Raw genomic sequence first — 24,585 nt, 5'->3', positions numbered from 1 at the left:
GGCCCTGTACAACTGCAGCAAGACATCCTTGTTCCTGTACTCGAACCCACTCGCTACGAAGGCCAACATACCATTTGCCTTCTTAACCGCCTGCTGCACCTGCATGCTTACCTTCAGCGACTGGTACGCAAGGACAGCCAGGTCTCGTTACACTTCCCCTTCTCCCAATCTATTGCCATTCAGATAATAATCTGCCTTCCTGTTTTTGCCACCAACGTGGATAACCTCACATTTATCCACGTTATGTTGCATCTGCCATGATTCTGCCCAATCACCCAACCTGTCCAAATCATACTGGAGTTTCTCGGCATCCTCCTCACAGCTTACACGCCCACCCAGCTTTGTGTCGTCTGCAAATTTGGAGATATTATTCCAACTCTTTGCTTGACTTCACCAATTTTTTTCTCTTCACATATATATATAGAAGCTTTTGCCTCCTCTCTGCCCTCTAATTATCCTCCTCTCGCTGACTCTGAGCCTCTCGCAGGTCCGCCACTCAGCTCCAGTCCCAGGCCCCCTCTCCGCACTCTTTTTATCCTCCCCTCGCTGACTCTGTGCCTCTTGCAGGTCCGCCGCTCAGCTCCGGTCCCAGGCCTCCTATGATTTCCAGGATAACCTCCTCAAAAGGAGTTAAGGGCCTAGAAATTCAGTATAGCCACGTTTAGGGCACTACAGCCAGGCGGCCGCTGAAGTTTGCGCCCGGCGCAACTTAGCGCCACCTTCGCCGATATTCAGTTGCATTGCCCCAAGAGGTTGCTGCTGCGCTAAAACAGGCGATGCACGACTATCATTAGGCGCTAAGCCGGTGGTCCGGGGCGCTACCCCCGAGGGCGGGCGCAGCGCAGGTGCGGCGAGTTGCTGATTGAAGGCAGACACTCTGGCGCCGGTCAGCTCTTAAAGGGGGAGGGTGGATTTGTTTGGCTGCCACGCCCTGCACACTGCAGCCCTGAAGCAAGGCCTGACCACTGCTGCTTGAACTGTTCAACGCCCAGGACAATGGAGAAGGCCAGGGAGAGAGCGCAGCGCTTCAGCGAGGGTGACCTGAGGGTGCTGGTTGGCGCAGTGGAGCGCAGGCGCCATGTTCTGTTCCCTGAAGGTGGCAGGAGGCCGCTGCCCAGCGCCTATCGGAAAGCCTGGAGGGAGGTGTCAAACAGGGTGACCTCCAATAGCGTGGTTGCCAGGACTCCTGTACAATGCCGAAAAAAGTTCAACAACCTCACTCGTGTTGTCAGGGTGAGTACCCTTTCCAGTGTCCTCCTCATCCCTGCATGTGCACCTCACTTTATGGGCAAAGGGACCTGAAAGCCCTAATGCCCAGCCCTCATCCAGCAGCTATGGGACAGTCATGAAAATCACTTGCACATTCAGGACTTTACACACTGTCAGGGCTATTCCACCATGGGAGGCAGTGCAGACAAGATCAGGGCTTCACACTGTCAGGGCTAGTCCACCATGGGAGGCAGTGCAGACAAGATCAGGGCTTCAAACTGTCAGGGCTAGTCCACCATGGGAGGCAGTGCAGACAAGATCAGGGCTTCACACTGTCAGGGCTAATCCACCATGGGAGGCAGTGCAGGCAAGATCAGGGCTTCACACTGTACTTAGGGGCCGTCCTTTCTCTTGCAGGGCAAGCTGGCGCACAACTGAAGGCAGCAGCGTCAGACCGGGGGAGGCCATCCTGACCTCAAACAGCTCTGTGACCTGGAGCAGCGTGTGGAGTGCTTTATGTCAGGCCGGGTGATTGGCCCCGCCGCCAGTGGAGATGCCGACCCTGTTGTCGGCCCCAATGGTAAGGGCATCACCTTTTTGACCTCTCTCTTTTCACTTGCGCCTCACACCAGCATCCTTTGCCACTATCGAACCAATGCAGTGCATAGCAGCACTCATGCCTCCCTCGCTGCCGCCCTGTCCTCACTCTAAAGCAACACTTGTGCCTCCCTGCTTTCAGATGGTGACTCGCCAGGTGAGGAGGCGGCCCCTCAAGCTGGCACTGTGTCCGAGTCAGACATAGAGGAGGAGGAAGAGGAAGCCAAACCATCAGGGACACCCTCAGCCGAGGCTACCCATGGCCATGATGGTGACACGTCTTCCCTGGAGGGGAGCAGGGGGGAAGGTTCAGAGGATAGTGAAGCTCCGGGGACCAGCGGGCTGCAGCAACGCGGGAGGGGTGGGGAAGCTGGGCGGCCTTCTCCCCGGAGGGTGAGTGCGGCCTCCAGCCCTGCTACGGTGAGCGCAGAGGAGGTGCGGATCCTAGCGGAAATGGGCGCCCAGGCTGAGTGCAGGCACACTGAGCTCATGGCTGCAGTGGCAAGGATGCCTGACTCCATAGAGTCACTGTCAAGGAGTGTGCAGAACTTCGGGGCAGCACAGGCCAGGAGTCTGCAACAATTCAGTGCAGCACAGGCCAGGAGTCTGCAGGACTTCGCGGCAGCACAGGCGGCTTCTAGCCAACTGCTCAGTCGTGCCGTGCATTCACTGACTGGTGTCATGCAGACACAGACCAGGGCCACACGGGCACTAACTGCTGCCACCCTCGCTGGATCGGCCAGGCATCGCCAGGGCATTCGCCGCGCTGCAGCAGCCCAGCAGTCTGTGCTTCAGCAGATTGCTGCGCATGCTGCAGTGCTGGCCTGTGCGAGTGCCAATGTATCAGCCGACCAGGGAGTACCTGTGATCTGTCAGGTTGGCAGCATTCCTGCATCCAAAACTGTCACTCCTCCATTGCAGCTGCCACCAGCCGTTGGACAGACTGCTGCCGCCCAAGCAGAGTTGGAGCAGTCAGCAGCCGGCCTCTCCAGGCCCAGAGCTGGTCCAGGCCGACCCCCAAGGGCATCTGCCGTCTCACCATCTGACCCCATTGAGGAGGAGCTGCAGGGCGGGTAGGGGCCAGTCACGGATGCGAAACGCATCACCCTCGCAGGGGAAAAAGTAGAAGGTGTGGCCAAATGTTTTGTTTTACTTGTAAAGGCTGAGACTGGTCTATTTGTTTTACATGTAAAGGCTGAGACTGGTCTATTTGTTTTACTTGTAAAGGCCGAGACTGGTGTATTTGTGTTTTTGCGGGGGGGTTCTCTCCATTAGTTTGTTATGTGGGAAGGGCACAGAGGTATCATAGTAATAAATTTTCTTAAATCGCACTGTCCATGCTTTCTTTTGGAAGTCCTGGTTGCCCTGCTCGGCTGAGGGCTTGTGGAGCGGCTACATTCATCTTCTGCCATTGGCACAAGCCATTCCCTGAGAGGGGGCATAGAACCGACTTGCAATAAGCCGCCGACGGGCGGCCCTTGCACTTTCTGCCTCCCTCCCATGCTGGTCTTCCTCCTCCTCCTCCTCTGGTGGTCCTCCAATGTCTGCTGGCTGTGGCTGAGTCCTGCGGATAGCCAGGCTGTGCAGCATGCAGCACACGACAACGAAATGGGAGACTCGCTCAGGCGAGTACTGTATGGCTCCTCCGGAACGATCCAGACAGCGGAACCGTTGCTTCAGCATGCCGATTGTTTGCTCAATGATGTTCCTGGTTGCTTGATGGCTGTCATTCTATCCCTCTTCAGCAGGGGTGCTGGGCGCACGGAGCGGGGTCATCAGCCAGGTACACAAAGGATAGCCTTTGTCCCCGAGAAGCCATCCTCATGGGTGAGGCTGGGCCTCGAACATGTCTGCCACAGAAGTCTGGCGCAGGATGAAGGCATCGTGGCTGCTGCCTGGAAAGCGGGCATTGACAGCTAGGATGAACTGCCTGTGGTCACACACTAACTGCACGTTGAGCGAATGGTAGCCCTTCCGGTTGCGGTAATCCTCGGCATTCTCTAGAGGGGCCCGCAAAGCCACATGCATGCAGTCAATGGCGCCCTGCACCATGGGGAAGCCCGCTAATGCTGCAAAGCCCATTGCACGCTGTTGCTGCTTGTCAACGGTCATGGAGAAGGAGATGAACTGACGTCTCCTTCTGAAAAGGGCATTGGTCACCTGGCGGATGCAGCAATGTACCGCAAACTGGGAGATGTTGGAAATGTCCCCAGTAGCGGATTGGAAGGAGCCGGTGGCATAGAAGTTCAGAGCCACCGTCACCTTCACTGCCACCGACAGAGACGTCCTGCTCCTCAGCTGTGGCTGCAGATCTCCGCAAAGCAGGTGGCAGATCTCAGTGACCACCGCCTTTCTGAATTGCAGCCTCCGAACACACTGCTCCTCAGACATGTTCAGATATGAGAACTGCTGGCGGTATACCCTGGGTGGGTAAGGCCTCCTTTGCCGACGCCTGTTGCCCCTTCTCCGTCTGGCCATGACTGGCACTCTCTCACGGCGTCTCTGAGCCCTTTGAATGCAATGGAGAAGCCCAACGTTTCCACTCATTTCAGCCCCCATTATATGTTTCCAATCAATGCTATGGCTCTGAATTTAAAGACAAGTGCAAAGCTGTGGCCTGAAGCCACAAGTACCTGTGCGAGTGTTGAGCCAAACCAGAAAGCTCTCTACCTTTGTCTCTCTCCAAAGATCCGTCTCTCACAAAGAAGGAGTGGTGCAAAATGGCTGCCATTTATACTGCAGGAGGAGTGCCCTTTAATTAGCGCCCCCCGCACCCCGCAGCGACTGGGAACCGTTCCCCTCTACCAGTCGCTAGGGGCGCCAGGCGCACAATAGGCCGGCGCCACTGAATTTCCGGTTTAGGGCGCACAAAGGGCGTTGCACCATGAAATGACGTCAGGATCTGCGCACGCAGCTGAGCGCGCGCAAAAGTTTTGCGCCGCCGCGAAATCTTAACTGAAGTTTGCGAGAGGCGCAGATCGCGCTGCGCCCGGGCGCTAGCCGCTTAGCTCCCCACACCTCCTCCTCCTAAGGCGCTAGCGGCTGGCGCAAACCACTGAATTTCTAGGCCAAGGACTTTTACTGCCTTTGACATCTCCACTTCTTTTTGCTCCTTTTTATTATGTGCCCTCTTGTCCTGCAATTAGATAGGTAGCCTTGAGATATTGCAAGTTTATATAATATAGACAGTGCCTTGCAACTATCCATTCTTAAGGCCATCTTGTCTGGTGCTAAGTAAACATGTATCATGCAGATAAATTGGCTCACAAGGATTTCTATGATGAACCCCTTTAAGACTCTTTGGTGCTGACAATTTGGTTAATATTGTTGCTCACTGTATTCCTTCCATGCTGCAGTATGCTCATGCATGGTAAGCATTCAGTGCCCTATTTCACTCATAGTAATGCCGTGTAGGTTAAGCTTTTATTACTGGTTAGCATGATTCAGCACAAAGGATTTACAGGTTCCGAGGACAATCTTACTGCCACAGCTCCTTGTGTCAGGTACAGGACACTCCAAATGGCTTACCTTAGCTACTTCCTTCAAGTCAGCCATCTTCTTCCCCACATCTCCAAATATTTTTGAAGACTGTATACAACCAGTCTGCTCTTTGTTTCTATGCCTGTTCCACCAGGTATTTCTGATGAGGGTGTTTAGCAGTCCCATACCATAATGCTCTCTTGCCAGGTCGTTAATTCTGTTCTCCCATGGCCGATGTTGTACAGCCATTTAGCCAAATAGACAATTGCTGCTGTGCTAATGGAAGGATTTGAATGATGTCTCAGTGTGTTCGCAGCTGTTGGGTCTTATCAACATGGTGCTGCTCTATTGATCAGCCCTCTATGCAGGAGCTATGGAAATAATTTACATCTGCTACAAAAATCAGCCATGTAGCTGGTTAACAGGCTTCAATACTATTGTTTAAGAAAAACATCCGGTCAACACCTGAATAGCATTCGAACACCAAATTGACTTTCATAGAAAAGAAGATCGGGCAGCATGAAAAACAGGTTGCTGATTCACTGTCACCCATTTTACACTACCGCCCAAGACCAATTTAAACCCCTACATCTCGGAACGTTTTGACCATGCAGCTCATGATTTTCTGTAAATTGATGATTTTATATTGAGATGACTTTAAGTAAAGAATCTAACATGGATTGGGCAATTAGAACATTTGGAAGCTCTAAATCAGTTGGGTCCGTTTAAATTCAACAACGATGAGGAGCTAAGTTTAACTTTAGAGATTCTTTGGGGTGATGTTTTCACATTTTGCTAAACATAAGAGTCACCTCAGCACCAGCTGTTTTCTCCCCCTCACACAATCATTTGACACTTAATCCAAAGAAGGATGAAGCTTCTACTATATTTCCCAAATTAAACGTTAAGGCCTAGAAATTCAGTATAGCCACGTTTGGGGCGCTACAGCATGGCGTTCGCTAACTTTTGCGCCCGGTGCAACTTAGCGCCACCTTCGCCGATATTCAGTTGCATCGCCCCAAGAGGTTGCTGCTGCGCTAAAGCAGGCGATGCACGACTATCATTAGGCGCTAAGCCGGCGATCCGGGGTGCAAACACCGAAGGCGGGCGCAGCACAGGTGCGGCGAGTTGCTCATTGAGGGCAGACAGTCAGGCGCCGGTCAGCACTTAAAGGGGGAGGGTGGAATTGTTTGGCTGCCACGCCCTGCACACTGCAGCCCTAAGGCAAGGCCTGAACACTGCTTCTGGAACTGCTCCACGCCCAGGAGAATGGAAAAGGCCAGGGAAAGAGCGCAGCGCTTCGGCGAGGGTGGCCTGAGGCTGCTGGTTGGCGCAGTGGAGCGCAGGCGCCATATCCTCTTCCCTGAGGGTGGCAGGAGGCCGCTGCCCGCCGAATATCGGAAAGCATGGAGGGAGGTGACAAACAGGGTCACGTCCAACAGCGTGGTTGGCAGGACACCAACCCAATGCCGGAAAAAATTAAACGACCTCACTCGGGTTGTCAGGATGAGTACCGTTTCCAGTATCCTCCTCATCCCTGCATGTGCACCTCACTTTATGGGCAAAGGGGCCTGAAAGCCCTAATGCCCAGCCCTCATCCAGCAGCTATGGGACTGTCATGAAAAGCACTTGCACATTCAGGACTTTAGAAACTGTCAGGGCTATTCGACCATGGGAGGCAGTGCAGGCGAGATCAGGACTTGACACTGTCAGGGCTATTCGACCAGGGGAGGCAGTGCAGGCGAGATCAGGGCTTGACACTGTCAGGGCTATTTGACCATAGGAGGCAGTGCGGGCAAGATCAGGGCTTGGCAATGTCAGGGCTATTCGACCATGGGAGGCAGTGCAGGCGAGATCAGGGCTTGACACTGTCAGGGCTATTCGACCATGGGAGGCAGTGCGGGCAAGATCAGGGCTTGGCAATGTCAGGGCTATTCGACCATGGGAGGCAGTGCAGGCGAGATCAGGGCTTAACACTGTCAGGGCTATTCGAACATGGGAGGCAGTGCAGGCGAGATCAGGGCTTGATACTGTCAGGGCTATTCGAACATGGGAGGCAGTGCAGGTGAGATCACGGCTTGACACTGTCAGGGCTATTCAACCATGGGAGGCAGTGCGGGCAAGATCAGGACTTGGCACTGTACTTAGAGGCCATCCTTTCTCTTGCAGGGCAAGCTGGCGCATAACAGAAGACAGCAGCGACAGACCGGGGGAGGCCATCCTGACCTGAAACAGCTGAGCGACCTCGAGCAGCGAGTGGAGTGGATCATGGCAGGCCGGCTGAGTGGCCCCGTTGCCACTGGAGATGCTGACCCTGTTCTGGGCACCAACGGTAAGGTCATCACCTTTTTGACCTCTCTCTTTCCACTTGCGCCTCACACCAGCATCCTTTGCCACTATCGAACCAATGCAGTGCACAGCAGCACTCATGCCTCCCTCGCTGCCGCCCTGTCCTCACTCTAAAGCAACTCTTGTGCCTCCCTGCTTTCAGATGGTGACTCACCAGGTGAGGAGGCGACCCCTCAAGCTGGCACTGTGTCCGAATCAGACATAGAGGAGGAGGAAGAGGAAGCCAGCCCATCAGGGACACCCTCAGCTGAGGCAGCCAATGGCCATGATGGTGACACGTCTTCCCTGGAGGGGAGCAGGGGGAAGGGCCGGAGGAGAGTAAAGCTCCGGGGCCCAGCGGGCTGCAGCAACACGGGAGGGGCGGGGAAGCTCAGCGGCATTCTCCCCGGAGGGTGAGTGCGGCCTCCAGTCCTGCTACGGTGAGCGCAGAGGAGGTGCGGCTCCTAGCGGAAACGGGGTGCCCAGGCTGAGCGTAGGCACACTAAGCTCATGGCTGCAGTGGCAAGGATGCCTGACTCCATAGAGTCACTGGCAAGGAGTGTGCAGGAATTCGGGGCAGCACAGGCCAGGAGTCTGCAGGACTTCGCTGCTTCACAGGTGGATTCTAGCCAAGTGCTCAGTCGTGCCGTGCATTCACTGGCTGGTGTCATGCAGACACAGACCAGGACCACGCGGGCACTAACTGCTGCCACACTCGCTGGATCGGCCAGGCATCGCCAGGGCACTCGCCACGCTGCAGCAGCCCAGCAGTCTGTGCTTCAGCAGATTGCTGCGCATGCTGCAGTGCTGGCCCGTGCGAGTGCCAATGTATCAGCCGACCAGGGAGTGCCTGTGATCTGCCAGGTTGGCAGCATTCCTGCAGCCAACACTGTCACTCCTCCATTGCAGCTGCCACCAGCCGTTGGACAGACTGATGCCACCCAAGCAGAGTTGGAGCAGTCAGCAGCCGGCCCCTCCAGGCCCAGAGCTGGTCCAGGCCGACCCCCAAGGGCATCTGCTGTCTCACCATCTGACCCTCAGCAGCTTTCCCCCAGCCTTGCTGCAGCCACTGGGGTCCCATTGAGGAGGAGCTGCAGGACGGGTAGGGGCCAGTCACGGAAGCGAGACGGATCACCCTCGCAGGGGAAAAATTCGAAGGTGTGGCCAAATGTTCTGTTTTATTTATAAAGGCCGAGACTGCTGTATTTGTTTTAGATATAAAGGCTGAGACTGGTATATTTCTTTTATATTTAAAGGCCGAGACTGGTATATTTGTTTTATATTTAAAGGCCGAGATTGGTATATCTGTTTTATTTATAAAGGCCGAGACTGGTGTATTTCTTTTATATATAAAGGCCAAGACTGGTGTATTTTTGTTTTTGCGGGGGGGGTTTCTCTCCATTAGATTGTCATGTGGGAAGGGCACAGATGTATCACAGTAAAAAAATTTCTTCAATCGCACTGTCCATGTTTTCTCTTGGAAGTCCTGGTTGCCCTGCTCGGCTGAGGGCTTGTGGAGCGGCTACATTCATCTTCTGCCATTGGAACAAGCCATTCCCTGAGAGGGGGCCTAGAACCGAGTTGCAATAAGCCGTCGATGGGCTGCCGTTGCAATTTCTGCTTCCCTCCCATGCTGGTCTTCCTCCTCCTCCTCCTCTGGTGGTCCTCCAATGTCTGCTGGCTGTGGCTGAGTCCTGCAGATAGCCAGGTTGTGCAGCATGCAGCACACGACAACGAAATGGGAGACTCACTCAGGCGAGTACTGTAGGGCTCCCCTGGAAAGATCCAGAGAGCGGAACCGTTGCTTCAGCACGCCGATTGTTTGCTCGATGATGTTCCTGGTTGCTTGATGGCTGTCATTGTATCGCTCTTCAGCAGGGGTGCTGGGCGCACAGAGTGCGGTCATCAGCCAGGTGCACAAAGGATAGCCTTTGTCCCCGAGAAGCCAGCCTCGTGGGTGAGGCTGGGCCTCGAACATGTCTGCCACAGAAGTCTGGCGCAGGATGAAGGCATCGTGGCTGCTGCCTGGAAAGCGGGCACTGACAGCTAGGATGAGCCACCTGTGGTCACACACCAACTGCACGTTGAGTGAATGGTAGCCCTTAAAACATAGAAACATAGAAGATAGGAGCAGGAGTAGGCCATTCGGCCCTTCGAGCCTGCTCCACCATTCAACGAGATCATGGCTGATTATCCAAACCCTAGCACCCGGTCCCTACACCGAAAGCCATCCCACACAAGCCCTATCCCTGTAACCCCACGTATTTAATCCCCCCTAACACTAAGGGCCAATTTTTTTATCATGGCCAATCAACCTAACTCGCACATCTTTGGACTGTGGGAGGAAACCGGAGCACCTGGAGGAAACCCACGCAAACACGGGGAGAATGTGCTAACTCCACACAGACAGTCACCCGAAGCCGGATTTGAACCCGGGTCCCTGGCGCTGTGAGGCAACAGTGCTAACCACTATGCCACCGTGCAGCTTCTGGCTGCATTAATCCTCAGCATTCTCTAGAGGTGCCCACAAAGCCACATGCGTGCAGTCAATGGCGCCCTGCGCCATGGGGAAGCCCGCTAATACTGCAAAGCCCATTGCATGCTCTTGCTGCTTGCCCACGGTCATGGGGAAGGAGATGAACTGACGTCTCCTTCTGAAAAGGGCATTGGTCACCTGGCGGATGCAGCAATATACCGCGAACTGGGAGATGTTGGAAATGTCCCCGGTAGCAGATTGGAAGGAGCCGGTGGCATAGAAGTTAAGAGCCACCGGCACCTTCACTGCCACCGACAGAGACGTCCTGCTCCTCAGCTGTGGCTGCAGATCTCCGCGAAGCAGGTGGCAGATCTCAGTGACTACCGCCCTTCCAAATCACAGCCTCCGAACACACTGCTCCTCAGACATGTTCAGATATGAGAACTGCTGGCGGTATACCCTGGGTGGGTAAGGCCTCCTTTGCCAACGCCTGTTGGCCCTTCTCCGCCTGGCCATGACTGGCACTCTCTCACGGCGCCTCTGAGCCCTTTGAATGCAATGGAAAAGCCCAACGATTCCACCCATTGCAGCCCCCACTATATGTTTCCAATCAATGCTATGACACTGAAGTTAAAGACAAGTGCAAAGCTCTGGCCCGAAGCCACAAGTACCTGTGCGAGTGTTGAGCCAAACCAGAAAGCTCTCTACCTTTGTCTCTCTCCAAATATCCGTCTCTCACAAAGAAGGAGTGGAGCAAAATGGCTGACATTTATACTGCAGGAGGAGTCCCCTTTAATTAGCACCCCCCGCGCCCCTCAGCAACTGGGAACTGTTCCCCTCTACCAGTCGCGGGGGGCGCCAGGCGCACAATAGGCCGGCGCCACTGAATTTCCGGTTAGGGCGCACAAAGGGTGTAGCACCATGAAATGACGTCAGGATCTGCGTGCGCAGCTGTGCGCGCGTAAAGGTTTTGCGCCGCCGCTAAATCTTAACTTAGGCCTAGAAATTCAGTTGTTTGCGCCAGCCGCTAGCGCCTTAGGAGGAGGAGAAGTGGGGCGCTAAGTGGCTAGCGCCCGGGCGCAGCGCGATCTGCGCCTCTCGCGAAATTCAGTTAAGATTTAGCGGTGGCGCAAAACATTTGCGCGCGCTCAGCTGCGCGCGCAGATCCTGACGTCATTTCATGTTGCAACGCCCTTTGTGCGCCCCGAACCAGAAATTCAGTGGCGCCGGCCTATTGTGCGCCTGGCGGCCCCCGCGACTGGTATAGGGAAACGGTTCCCAGTCGCTGCGGGGCACGGGGGGCACTAATTAAAGGGGACTGCTCCTGCAGTATAAATGGCAGCCATTTTGCTCCACTCCTTCTTTGTGAGAGATGGATATTTGGAGAGAGACAAAGGTAGAGAGCTTTCTGGTTTGGTTTAACACTCGCACAGGTACTTGTGGCTTCAGGCCAGAGCTTTGCACTTGTATTTAACTTTCAGTGTCATAGCATTGATTGGAAACATATAATGGGGGCTGCAATGGGTGGAAACGTTGGCTTACTGCATTGCATTCAAAGCGCTCAGAGACGCCGTGAGAGAGGGCCAGTCATGGCCAGACGGAGAAGGGCCAACAGGCGTTGGCAAAGGAGACCTTACCCACCCAGGGTATACCGCCAGCAGTTCTCATATCTGAACATGTCTGAGGAGCAGTGTGTTCGGAGGCTGCGATTCAGAAGGGAGGTGGTCACTGAGATCTGCCACCTGCTTCGCAGAGATCTGCAGCCGCAGCTGAGGAGCAGGACGTCTCTGTCGGTGGCAGTGAAGGTGACGGTGGCTCTCAACTTCTATGCCACTGGCTCCTTCCAATCCGCTACTGAGGACATTTCCAACATCTCCCAGTTCGCGGTACATTGCTGCATCCGCCAGGTGACCAATGCCCTTTTCAGAAGGAGATGTCAGTTCATCTCCTTCCCCATGACCGTGGACAAGCAGCAAGAGTGTGCAATGGGCTTTGCAGTATTAGCGGGCTTCCCCATGGTGCAGGGCACCATTGACTGCACGCATGTGGCTTTGCGGGCACCTCTAGAGAATGCCGACGATTACCGCAACCGGAAGGGCTACCATTCGCTCAACGTGCAGTTGGTGTGTGACCACAGGCAGCTCATCCTAGCTGTCAATGCCCGCTTTCCAGGCAGCAGCCACGATGCCTTCATCCTGCGCCAGACTTCTGTGGTAGACATGTTCGAGGCCCAGCCTCACCCACGAGGATGGCTTCTCCGGGACAAAGGCTATCCTTTGTGTACCTGGCTGATGACCCCGCTCCGTGCGCCCAGCACCCCTGCTGAACAGCGATACAATGACAGCCATCAAGCAACCAGGAACATCATTGTGCAAACAATCAGCATGCTGAAGCAACGGTTCCGCTGTCTGGATCTTTCCGGGGGACCCCTACAGTACTCGCCTGAGCGAGTCTCCCATTTCGTTGTCGTGTGCTGCATGCTGCACAACCTGGCTATCCGCAGGACTCAGCCACTGCCAGCAGACATTGGAGGACCACCAGAGGAGGAGGAGGAGGAGGGGGAGCACCAAGACGGGAGGGAGGCAGAAAGTGCAAGGGCCGCCCGTTGGCAGCTTATTGCAACTCGGTTCTATGCCCCCTCTCAGGGAATGGCTTGTGCCAATGACAGAAGATGAATGTAGCTGCTCCGCAAGCCCTCAGCCGATCAAGGCAACCAAGACTTCCAAAAGCATACATGGACCGTGCGATTTAAGAACATTTTTTACTGTGAGACCTCTGTGCCCTTCCCACATGACAAACTAATGGAGAGAAACCCCCCCAAAAAACAAAAATACACCAGTCTCGGCCTTTATATATAAAATAAATACACCAGTCTCGGCCTCTATATATAAAACAAATACACCAGTCTCGGCCTCTATATATAAAACAAATACACCATTCTCGGCCTTTATATATAAAACAAATACACCAGTCTCGGCCTCTATATATAAAACAGCACATTTGGCCACACCTTCTACTTTTTCCCCTGCGAGGGTGATCCGTCTCGCTTCTGTGACTGGCCCCTTCCCTCCCTGCAGCTCCTCCTCAATGGGACCTGTGATATCCAAGTGGTAAGGTCCGAAACTGAGATAAGCGAGATCTTAAGGAACAAAACCCAACTGTTTATTACAAGGCTGCTGAGGGTCAGATGGTGAGACAGCAGATGCCCTTGGAGGTCGGCCTGGACCAGCTCTGGGCCTGGAGGGGCCGGCTGCTGACTGCTCCAACTCTGCTTGGGTGGCAGCAGTCTGTCCTATGGCTGGTGGCAGCCGCAGTGGAGGAGTGGCAGTGTTGGCTGCAGGAATACTGCCAACCTTACAGAGCACAAACACTCCCTGGTCAGCTGATACAGTGGCACTTGCACAGGACAGCACTGCAGCATGCGCAGCAATCTGCTGAAGCACAGACTGCTGGGCTGCTGCAGCGCGGTGAGTGCCCCGGCGATGCCTGGCCGATCCTGCGAGTGTGGCAGCAGTTAGTGCCCGTGTGGCCCTGGTCTTTGTCTGCATGACACCAGCCAGTGAATGCACGGCACGACTGAGCACTTGGCTAGAAGCCGCCTGTGATGCAGCGAAATCTGTAATGTATATACCTTTAAGGGGGGAACTACTTTTTACAGCTCATGTATACTGTAGTACCGGGAGTGACCACACCTGTATATAGCGCTGAGTAGTAATCTGTACAGTTCAGTTTCAGAGTGAGCCACGTTGAGTAAACACCTGTTGTACCGTTCTCCTGCAGTCTTGTGTCTTACTACTGACAGACACAACATTGGCGACGAGGCAAATTCGATCCTACCTGCAACTCTGCATCACCTCCCAGGGATTCATTCCTGGAGACCAGTAGATTGGAGGTCAAGGCCAGAGACACGGGCCTCGACCACGGGCAACCGCCCAGTCATCCAGCAGAGACTCGAGAATTGCGGGGGAGGCTGTTGAGAGCCAGGCTTGGCTTTCAAGTCGCGGTGGTCCAGCGAAACAGGCTGGCAACAGGTAGTGTGCAGACCCTTCCCAGACAGCGGCGGGCTAGAGCCCGAACGAACGACACAGCAAAGGGCCGAGCAGCGTCGACGGGAGAGAGAGAAAGAGGGCAGAGCGCACAGGGCGCAGCCGGTGTTCAGGGGCCGAGCAGCGTCGAGGAGAGGGAGAGAGACGCGCAGAAACCCGCGAGGCGCCGCCATTGCCACGAGGACCGCTGAGAGCGGCGTTGGCAGCAGCGCAGGAGAAGCGCGCAAAACCTACAGGGCACCGCCATTGCCACGAGGACCGCCAAGAGCGGCGTTGGCGGCAGCGGGGGAGGAAGGAAAGCGCGGGAGACGCCATTTTAAGCTGCCATTTTAAGCCATTTTAAACCACACCCAAAATGCCGAAGAGTGGCAGTATCACCGCATTTGACAATGAAGTCGAAGATTGGACTACATATGTCGAACGAATAGAGGTATACTGCAAGGCAAATGAGGTGTCAGATGACAAGAAAGCGCCGGTATTGTTAAATTTAATGGGCGCAAAGACGTATGGCTTATTACGAAATCTAGTAACCCCAGCAAAGCCAGTGGAAAAGAGTTTTGGAGACATAGTGACCATACAAGCACTGACTGTGGCTGCCAAAAAGGATGACGACGTCACACCTGGGTGACTGTCAAAGATCCTAACCGACGCGCAAGAAGTGTTCCAGCAAGGACTCGGAACACTAAAAGACTTGACAGCAACAATTAAAATCAAAGAAAACGCAAGCCCAAAATTTTTTAAGGCCAGACCGGTACCTTATGCGATCCGCCCAGCCGTCGAAGCAGAGCTGGAAAGTTTGGAACGTTCAGGAGTACTGTCCAAGGTAGACTGGAGCGAGTGGGCTACACCCATCGTCTCTGTGATGAAAAAGTCGTTGAGCAGCACGCCTGGGGAACCAAGAAAGGTTCGCATCTGTGGGGACTTGAAGGTAACAGTGAACCCAGTCCTTCACACCGTGCAATATCCACTTCCGCGGATTGAAGATATTTTCGCCTCGCTATCTGGAGGGAAAGGCTTCACTAAGATTGATCTGGCCCAGGCGTATCTGCAAATGGAGGTAGAAGAAGCATCAAAAAAATACCTCACAATCAACACCCATAAAGGTATCTACCAATACAACCGGCTGGTATTCGGGTAGCATCAGCTCCGGCTATTTGGCAAAGGGCAATGGAACAAGTCCTGCAAGGGATCCCAGGGACCCAGTGTTATTTGGACGACATCCTGGTCACAGGCGAAAATGACAGTGCTGACCTTGCCAACCTGGAGCAGGTGCTCACTAGATTGAAGGAATATGGGCTCCGAGAAAATCGCCACAAATGCGAGTTTTTCCAGAAGCAGATCTCGTATTGTGGCCACGTTATTGATGAAGAGGGGTTACATAAGTCCCCTGAAAAGATTGAGGCAGTAGTCAAGGCTCCAGCACCGGAAAATGTGTCACATCTGAGGTCGTTCCTCGGGCTGGTGAACTACTACCATAAGTTCTTGCTGAATTTGTCTACAGTACTACACCCACTGAACACCCTACTGCAAACCGGAGTGCCATGGAAGTGGAGTGACGAATGTAAACGAGCTTTCCAGAAGAGCAAAACACGAATCACATCGAAAGAGGTATTGGCCCATTTCAACCCAGCACTACCAATTCGGTTGGCATGTGATGCGTCACCCTACGGCATTGGAGCGTTGCTGTCACACAAATTCTTGGACGGCTCAGAGAGGCCAATAGCCTTTACGTCACGATCACTAACCTCAGCCGAGCGTAACTACGCCCAGATTGACAGGGAGGCCCTCAGCCTAGTGTGGGGAGTGAAAAAGTTCAATCACTATCTGCACGGGCAGAAATTCACCTTGCTGACTGACCACCAGCCTCTTGTCTCCATTTTTAATCCAAAGAAGGGCGTTCCGGTGATGACTGTGCAACGACTACAAAGATGGTCACTCTTTCTAGGGGTGCGCCACTATGAGATTGAATATAAGGGCACGAAACAGCATGGAAATGACGATGGGCTATCACGCCTGCCACTGCCTACTGCGGAGGAAGCACCAGCAGTGGATCCTGTCGAAATATTTCATTCGACTACAGTTGAATACCTACCGGTAACTAAAGCTCATATAGGAAAGGAAACCCGAAATGACCCGACACTGTCTCGGGTATATGATTTGACGGTGAAGGGATGGCCAGCACATGGCGACTCACTGTTGCCAGCATTCTCGACAAGAAGAGAACAGCTGTCAATGTGCCGGGGGACCTTGATGTGTGGATCCTGAGTGGTAATTCCACCCAAGTTAAGGGCTAGACTGCTCATTGAGCTTCATGAGGGTCATCTGGGAGGGGTAAAAATGAAAAGGCTTGCCAGGGCTTATGTGTGGTGGCCGGGAATCGATAAACAAATCGAGGACCTGACCAAGAGCTGCTCAGGATGCCAGAAAGTCCAAAATGCACCACCACATGCCCCTCTACACCCATGGGAGTGGCCCTCATCTCCATGGCAACAGGTGCATATTGATTTTGCTGGTCCATTCATGGACTCAATGTTTTTAATAGCCGTGGATGCACACTCAAAATGGCCTGAGGTCATCAAAATGTCCTCCACCACCACGGAGAAAACTATTGCAGTCTTACGGACCATTTTTGCCAGGAACGGCTTGCCAGAACAGATTTGCCCCGATAACGGACCACAGTTTGTGTCCGAAGAGTTCCGGAGGTTTACAAAGAAGAATGGGGTAAGGCATTACACATCCGCCCCGTATCATCCAGCCACAAATGGATTGGCTGAGAGGTTTGTACTAACCTTTAAGAAGGCAATAAAGGCTATGTACAATGACAACATTCCGCTGCAGCATAAGGTGGACAATTTCCTGTTCGCCTACCAGAATGCGACACATGCAGTCACCAACCAGGCCCCAGCCATGATGTTCTTTAACCGAAGGTTAAGATCTCGCCTGGATTTGCTCAGACCAAACGTACGAAGAGATGTTGAGAGTAAGCAATTCCAGCACATCCATGAGAAGCCAACAAGGAGCTTCAATGTAGGGCAACCAGTCTTGGCCCGCGACTACCGAACAGAAAAATGGCAGCCAGGAACGATATGCACACGGCAGGGCTATCTAATGTACACAGTGGACGTTGGGGAGAACATCGTGAGACGCCATGCTGACCAGATCCTAGAGTCACAGGAACAAGTCAACCCCATGCCTCGCCCATACGTACCTGGTGAGGAACCCGACGTACAGGTCGCATCTACCCCAGAAACAGTAGCATCGGAAGCTGATGACCCAACCGACGACAGGGTGCCAGAATTGCCTCCGCACCAAGATTGAGACACTCGGGAAAGGCGCTATCCAGAAAGGATCAGGAAGCCTCCCCAAATACTGAATATATAAATGGACTATTTTCAGCTAACGTTGTATGTTAAAAGTGTTAATTATAATTAGTTTGATATTTAATTGTTAAATGAGTGTTATGGTACTGTTAATCTAAAAGGGGAGGAATTGTAATGTATATACCTTTAAGAGGGGAACTACTTTTTACAGCTCATGTATACTGTAGTACCGGCAGTGACCACACCTGTATATAGCACTGAGTAATAATCTGTACAGTTCAGTTCCAGAGTGAGCCACGTTGAGTAAACATCTGTTTTACCGTTCTCCTGCAGCCTTGTGTCTTATGAAGGGATTCGCAAAATTTCATATGTTCCCCCCCCCGAAGATTAATTGGAGTTATTAAAGAAACCTTGGAGTGACTGTGTTTTAAAAATCCAGGGCCTCTCAAAATGGCTGCGGTCAGACACATGGCCAAAGGGCCTGCGGCATCCATATGAATTTTCTGATAGCTTCACAGACTGCATGTTTAATTTGAACAATGCAGTGAGGCAAGCTCAGATGTATTCACGCCCTGAGGCAGGTTATCAATTGTTTGCCTACACAATCTAAGTTCGGGCGCAGATAGTCCCAGTTGCTTGAGGAACATTCAGAACAATTGAGGAACATTCAGAACAATTAAGGACATTCAGAAAACAATGGAAAGGCAGTTGTGGTACTGATCGGTGCCATCAACGTAAATGGGCCAAAATCAAGGCCCTCTTGTCTTACGTTTTCGAGCCCAAATCGGACAATGGAACGGACTGATGAGGCGCGATAATGACCCATTGCCGAGAGGATATAACTGGGGCGGCCCAGCACCTCTCTCTCTCTCTCTTCGCCTCGGCCCAGTGTCCTGTTTGTCTGCTAGCAACCAAGAAGGAAAACCATCTAGAAAGCATCGCAAGCACATTTCGACAGCAGCAGCGGGGCACAAGGGCCAGGCCTTTTCATCTGTTTCACCAGTGAGCATTATCTTTCTGGCCATCACAAGACAACCTAGCTAGGTGTAAGGGTGGGAGTTAAAGGGGTATTACAAAATTGTGATTTTAGAATTTTTCCCTCGTTGTGTCTGTTTCTTCTCCCGTTAAGTGTAAAACTGTATTGCATCCATAGCGATTTCTTTTATCTTCTGTATAATACTGTTTTTCTTGTAGTGTTAGCTTTTCTAATTAATAAACATTGGTTTTCCTTGCACCAATCCACTGGTCTGTTCGTTTGTCCTTGTTACCAATCGATAAGTCCTGAGCTCAGAATCAGGAAGGGGAAAGCGATTTGCAACTGCACAGCGGGCAGGGCAGCTCAGGAAAACATAACTGGCTGACCTACAATAAGCCCCTGGAACAAAACCCCCTACAGAAATGGCGAGCCAGCCAGGAGGTCAGGCGAAAGTGTGGAACAAGGCAGACAGTGGTGCGGAGGAGGAATCCGCAATGGAGGAAAGGTTGTCTACCTATGTGTGCGGCAAGGTAAATATCGCGAAAAAGTGGGTGAGCGATATGTTAAAAGCCGAGCGACCTTAGAGGCAGCCGCCCAGTGGACAGCTAGTAAAGAGCGCCGCAAGGGCATTGAAAAAGCGGTATGGCTTATATGTGTTATAAAAAGCAGGTTCTGATACTGGACCAAGCAGTGGCCAGTAAGGAAACTAAAATAAGGCATTTGTCCCGGGAGCTGCAGGAAAAGGTTGCAGCGGAAGGGAAGGTGCTAGTGGCCCTGGAGCCTGTAAGCCAGGAGAGGGCAGCGGTGGTCCGGGACCATCGGGGGAAGGTAGAGCACATGGAAAGCCAGGCCGCTGAAGTGCAGCGTGAGCACCAGGCCAGGGTAGAAAGGCTGGAAGGCAAGATAGCTGAGCTGGAGGGGAGCGCTAGGTTCAGGGCAGAACACATAGAATATCAGGCAAGAGAATCCAGGGAGAAAGAGAGGAGATTAAAGACGGAGATTGGCCGCCTCACGGGGGAACTGAAGGCACAGGAGGAAAAGGTAGGTGAAGTAAAAGCAGCCTATAAGCTGGCCTGTGCTCGGGGGTTTGAGGAGGCAGATCATGGCCCCTGCAGGCAAGAAATAGAAAGCTTGAGCATGGCTTTAGCGAGGGCGAAGGGCATGGTATGCCTCATTAGCCCGAAGGCAGGCCAGTCGGATTTTACCGGCAACCCAAGCAGGGAAGTCCCACAGGCAGCTCCCAGAACGACACTGGTTAGGGAACCAGAGGTTTCACGGCCACCACCCATAGCCCCGAGTTTTCAGGAGGTCTGGCAGCAAGGGGGGGTGGAGGATGAAGCATTAGGGAAGACCCAGCAAGCCCTGGTAGAGAGACCGGGACCGGGACCAGTGTACCCCCTCCGACAACGGAGGTATGGCCCGCCCGCTGATGGCGAGGACCTAGGGGCCTTGCAGAACCAGTTTGTAGTGCCGCATGGCACCCAACAGCTCAGGGCCATGGTTAGCCATATCCCTAAGCTTACAGTGAAGGGAGACCCCTCTCTACACTTCCGTGAGATAGAGCAGGCAGCGTGCGTTAATGACTGCAATGAAGCAGAACAAACAAAAATGCTGCTGTTTTCTCTGCGTAGTGACCTCCTTCAAACCTTATCAGATGAGTGCAAAAAGGGGCAGAAGGATTACGAGGAGTTAAGGGATGAGATATTGGAGGCCATGGGACTAAATGACGGGAGTCCGTTTGCCCGGGTGGAAAAAACGGTACAGCTCCCCGGGGAGTCCCCACAGGCGTTTGCAGACAGGCTGTGGCCAGTCTACCGGAGCGCATGCCCGGGAATGCCAGTGCGGGCATTCCTGAACAGAGATCAATTAGCCCATTGGCTCCGCTGTCTCACGACAAACTGCCTGCCCCAAATTCGAACTCAAGCTGCGGCCTGGTTTGACCCCCGAAGCCCCCAGACCACCGAAGAAACAGTGATCCACCAGCTCACAGTAGCGTTTAGAAATATCAGGGGTATCGAGACGCCCCAACCCAAGGGAAAAGTCCACGAGGTTAAACCAGGGGCCCAGCATAAAAGGGAATGGCACCAGGAAGAGAATCGTCCCGCCCAGGCTAAGTTAAACTGCTGCGGGTGCGGGAAGGACGGCCACTGGTGCAAAGGTTGTAAAAACCCCTGGAAGGACACCAAGGGAAAGAATCCCCCTGCCCCAGCCCAAAAGGCAGCGACGGGGGAGGCAGAGACAGGAATTACCCCCGCTGCCATGGAGTCAATTTTTGAGGCCATGCGATCTTTTATGGCCAGCCAGGGAAAAATAGCAGCCACTACCGGTGTGGTAGCTCCCTCAACCCCCTCTGACGAAGCCCCGCAATGACTAGAGCCCGCACAGCCTGTCTACCTGTGTGCTCTCCGGTATGATGGATGGAAGAGACCGCTCGTGCAGATGGAGGTAGAGAAGGTTAAAGGGACTTATTTGCTGGATACGGGGGCATCATGCACCGTGATCCATGCAGCTAACCCCACCACCTCACCTCTGTCTAGCGGAGTTCCATACGTTCTATCGGGGTTCACCGGTAAGGAACAGGCGGGAGTATTCTCCAAGCCGCTCTCAATCCGCCTGGGCCCACTCCAAACCAAGTGAACGTGTGTCCTGGCGAGGTGGGAAGCGGAGGGAGGAAAGGGGATCCTCGGGGCTGACTTCATCGTGGGCCACGGGATCCTCGTGGATCTCTGAAATCATTGCCTTTGGGGAGCCGACACGGGTGAGGAGAATGGCGTGGTAGTTATCCCAGGAAAAGAAGGGAAGGGAACCCTGTCTACTGTGAAGCCGAAAGGAGGTTACGACCTCGGGCTCATGGTGAAGGGTGTCCCGGAGGAATTTAAAGCATTCATGCAGGCTCACCTAGCTGCGTTCACCACACACAAGCACGACTGCGGGAGGGTCACTGGGTTTGAGGTCAGGGTAGACGGGGACCCCATGGCCCGGCCACAGAAGCAGTATAACTTTCCTAGAGAAGCAGAGCCCGATATGGAGATGGCCATATCCTCGTTGGTGCAGCAGGGAGTGTTGAGGCCCATAGCCACCCATGTTAATTCTCCGCTTTGGCCGGTCAAGAAACCGGACAATTCATGGAGAGCCACGGTGGACTATCGGGTGCTCAACAGCAATATCCCCGCGTGTGCCCCCATGGTGGCAGCAGTCGCCGACCTCATCAGAAGCATTCCAGCATCCGCGACTACGTTCACGGTGCTGGATATTTCGAATGGGTTTTGGTCGATCCCCTTAAGGAGGGAAGACCAGTATAAGTTCGCCTTTACTTTTAAAGGGCAACAGTATACTTGGAACTGCTTGCCGCAAGGTTTTCATAACAGCCCCAGCATCTTTCACCAGTGCATGGCGAGTAGTTTAAAGGAATTTAGCCAGCCCACCCAATTGGTGCAGTATGTAGATGACCTGCTTTTGTTTACCGACTCAGTCGGAGAGCATGGCCCGCTACTGGCCGAATTGCTGGAGCTGCTCCAGAGTAAAGAGTTTAAGGTCAACCCAAAGAAGGCGCAGATCGGCCAGCAGGAAGTTAAATTCCTGGGCCTGACCGTCCGCGCAGGAGAACGAGCCATAGACAGGGCTAGGAGGGAAGCGGTCCAAGAGCTACCAGTCCCCAGTACTGTGAGGGGTGTGAGGTCGTTCTTAGGGCTAACTGGGTACTGCAGGGATTTTATTGAGGATTATGCAGCCACGGCAGCCCCTCTGCTCCGACTCCTACACAAGGGAGTGGAGTGGTCTTGGGATGAGGGGTGCCAGGCAGCATTTGTCCAGCTCAAGAGGGACCTGCAGACCGCACCAGCCCTGTGAGCGATAGATGGAGGGAGAGAGTTCTTTCTGGAGGTAGCGGCCAGCGGGGATAATCTCAGTGCTGTGCTGCTCCAGGAGCGGCACGGCAGGCTAAGACCCGTGGTCTACTCCTCCAGAGCACTCACTGACGTGGAAAGGAGCTACTCAATTTGCGAGCGGCACCTTTTGGCCACGTATTGGGCCGTGAAAAGATCCTTGATCTTCACAGGCACCTCTCCTATCACCCTCCTCACGCATCACATGCCCACCCAGGTGCTTCTGGACGGGAGGATTAAAGTTGGGACAGTCAGCAGTGCCCGCATTGCGCGCTGGACCCTCCTCCTTTCCCAGATGGATCTGAGGGTGAGGGGCCTTTGCGAGCCGAAGCTCGCGGCTAACATGGTATATCCCGGAACAGCCCATCAGTGTTCCATAGAAGGGGTATGGGAGGTGAACATTGGTCTACGGGCCGGGATACATCCCACAGGCCGTGAGATCTATGTAGACGGTTCCAGCATGGTATCCGCTGGTGAACGTCTCACGGGATGTGGAGTCTATGACCCATCAGCTAACATTTCCTTGGCGATCAAGCTCCCCAGCACCATGAGCGCCCAGCAGGCTGAACTGTCCGCGGTGGTGTACGTGGTTACCCACCCCGAAATCTTTCCCACCCCATACACGATTTGCTCGGACAGTATGTTCACTTGCAACTCGTGCACGGAATACCTGGCCATCTGGTCCCGTCGCGGGTATACCTCCGCCGACGGGAGGCCCTTAACAGTAAAACCCCTGCTGGAGAAAATCCTGGCAGTCGTGGGGGAGGAAGGTGAGGTCTTCATCCACAAAGTGAAGGCCCACTCCTCCACAGAACCCCACAGCCAGGGCAACCAGCAAGCCGACACGCTGGCCAAGGAGGGTGCCTGCACCGGCATTTTCTGGGACCCCTATGGGTCCGGGCCCGTGGCGGCAGTTAGAGGCAGGGGTGGGACCCAGAGGAACTTAGGGGTAGCATTAGCCCCGGATCTTAAAACGGTCCAAGCCCAGGACCCTGTCCTGAAAACCATCACTAGCGCAGTGAGCGAGGGTAGGAGGATAGAAGGCCCTTACGGCGTGGCAGCCCTCTCCATAAGAGAAGGCATGCTGTTCATGGAAGGACAGTGGGTAGTACCCCAGCAGCACCGGAGGGAGTTCCTTCAACTGGCCCATGAAGGGCCAGGAGCAGGACACCCCGGGCCTGAGGCCACCTGGCAGCGGGTGGAACAGGCGGGATGGTGGCCAGGACTCCGGGAAGATGTCCGCGAGTTCTGCGCTAGCTGTTTTGTGTGTGCTGCAAATAACCCCGACCCCCACAGAAGGAAGGTGCCCATGGGACATGTTAGGAGGGTAGAGGGACCATGGCAGTCGATCCAGATCAACTACATCGGGCCCCTGCCCACCACCCAGGGAGGCTACAAATACTGCCTCGTCCTGGTGGACATGTTTTCCAAGTGGGTCGAGGCCTTCCCCTGTAGAAAAGCCACAGCATTAGGGACTGCAAGGATCTTGGTGATGTGCCATCAATAACTCAAAGACAAGGAGTTTAAAGGATTCAACTGAAGGCTTTTAATCACTAAGAACATTGCAGGTCTTTCCACATCGGGTTCGTCTGATAGAATGACTCATACAGCTCTTGAGACCTTTATATGACAAAAGACAGGGGCGTAGCCAATACACACAATAGGAAAAAGGGGGCGGTACATGTATTGATTTCTTTGTGGGTTCAATGACGAGACATTTATGAAAGATGATGGGCTGGATTTTGCTACGGGGGCGGGTTGGAGGTGGGAAACGCACATTCGGGCTTGTTGTCCCGCCTCCATGGAGATGTGGGCAACCCACTGGATTTTCCTCTGATTGACCTTGTTGAGCCCGCCCTGTGGGCTCAGCAGGCCAATTAAGGGCCACCTGGCAACAGGTGACGTCAGAGATTGACATTTCATCTGTCAAAAGCTTTTGGCAGATGAAATATCAGTGTTTAACAGCTGTTTGAAGCTGTCAAGCACTGAAAAACTGCTAATTCAGCCTCAGTCCTTTCTCAGGATAACTTTAAAATCATTTTGCTGCAGAAACCAAGAAGCTGATTTTTTTTTTTAAATCGGAGCTTCTGTGGTTCTTGCAGCCGACTCCCGACAACGGAATGCAGGACTCCTGTAAAGGTAAGTAAAAGTAAGTTAAACTTATTTAAACACTTTAAACACTTGCAAAACACTTACCTTTGCACTCCTGCACCCCTCACTCACCTGAACACTGGGCATCTCGACCCCTCCAAGACCTCAGACCCACGTA

This window comes from Somniosus microcephalus, chromosome 2 (genome assembly GCF_052327205.1).
Source record: "Somniosus microcephalus isolate GS21.2 chromosome 2, FLI_Smic_1.0, whole genome shotgun sequence".
Classification (NCBI taxonomy): domain Eukaryota; kingdom Metazoa; phylum Chordata; class Chondrichthyes; order Squaliformes; family Somniosidae; genus Somniosus; species Somniosus microcephalus.
This window is presented reverse-complemented; position numbering follows the sequence as displayed.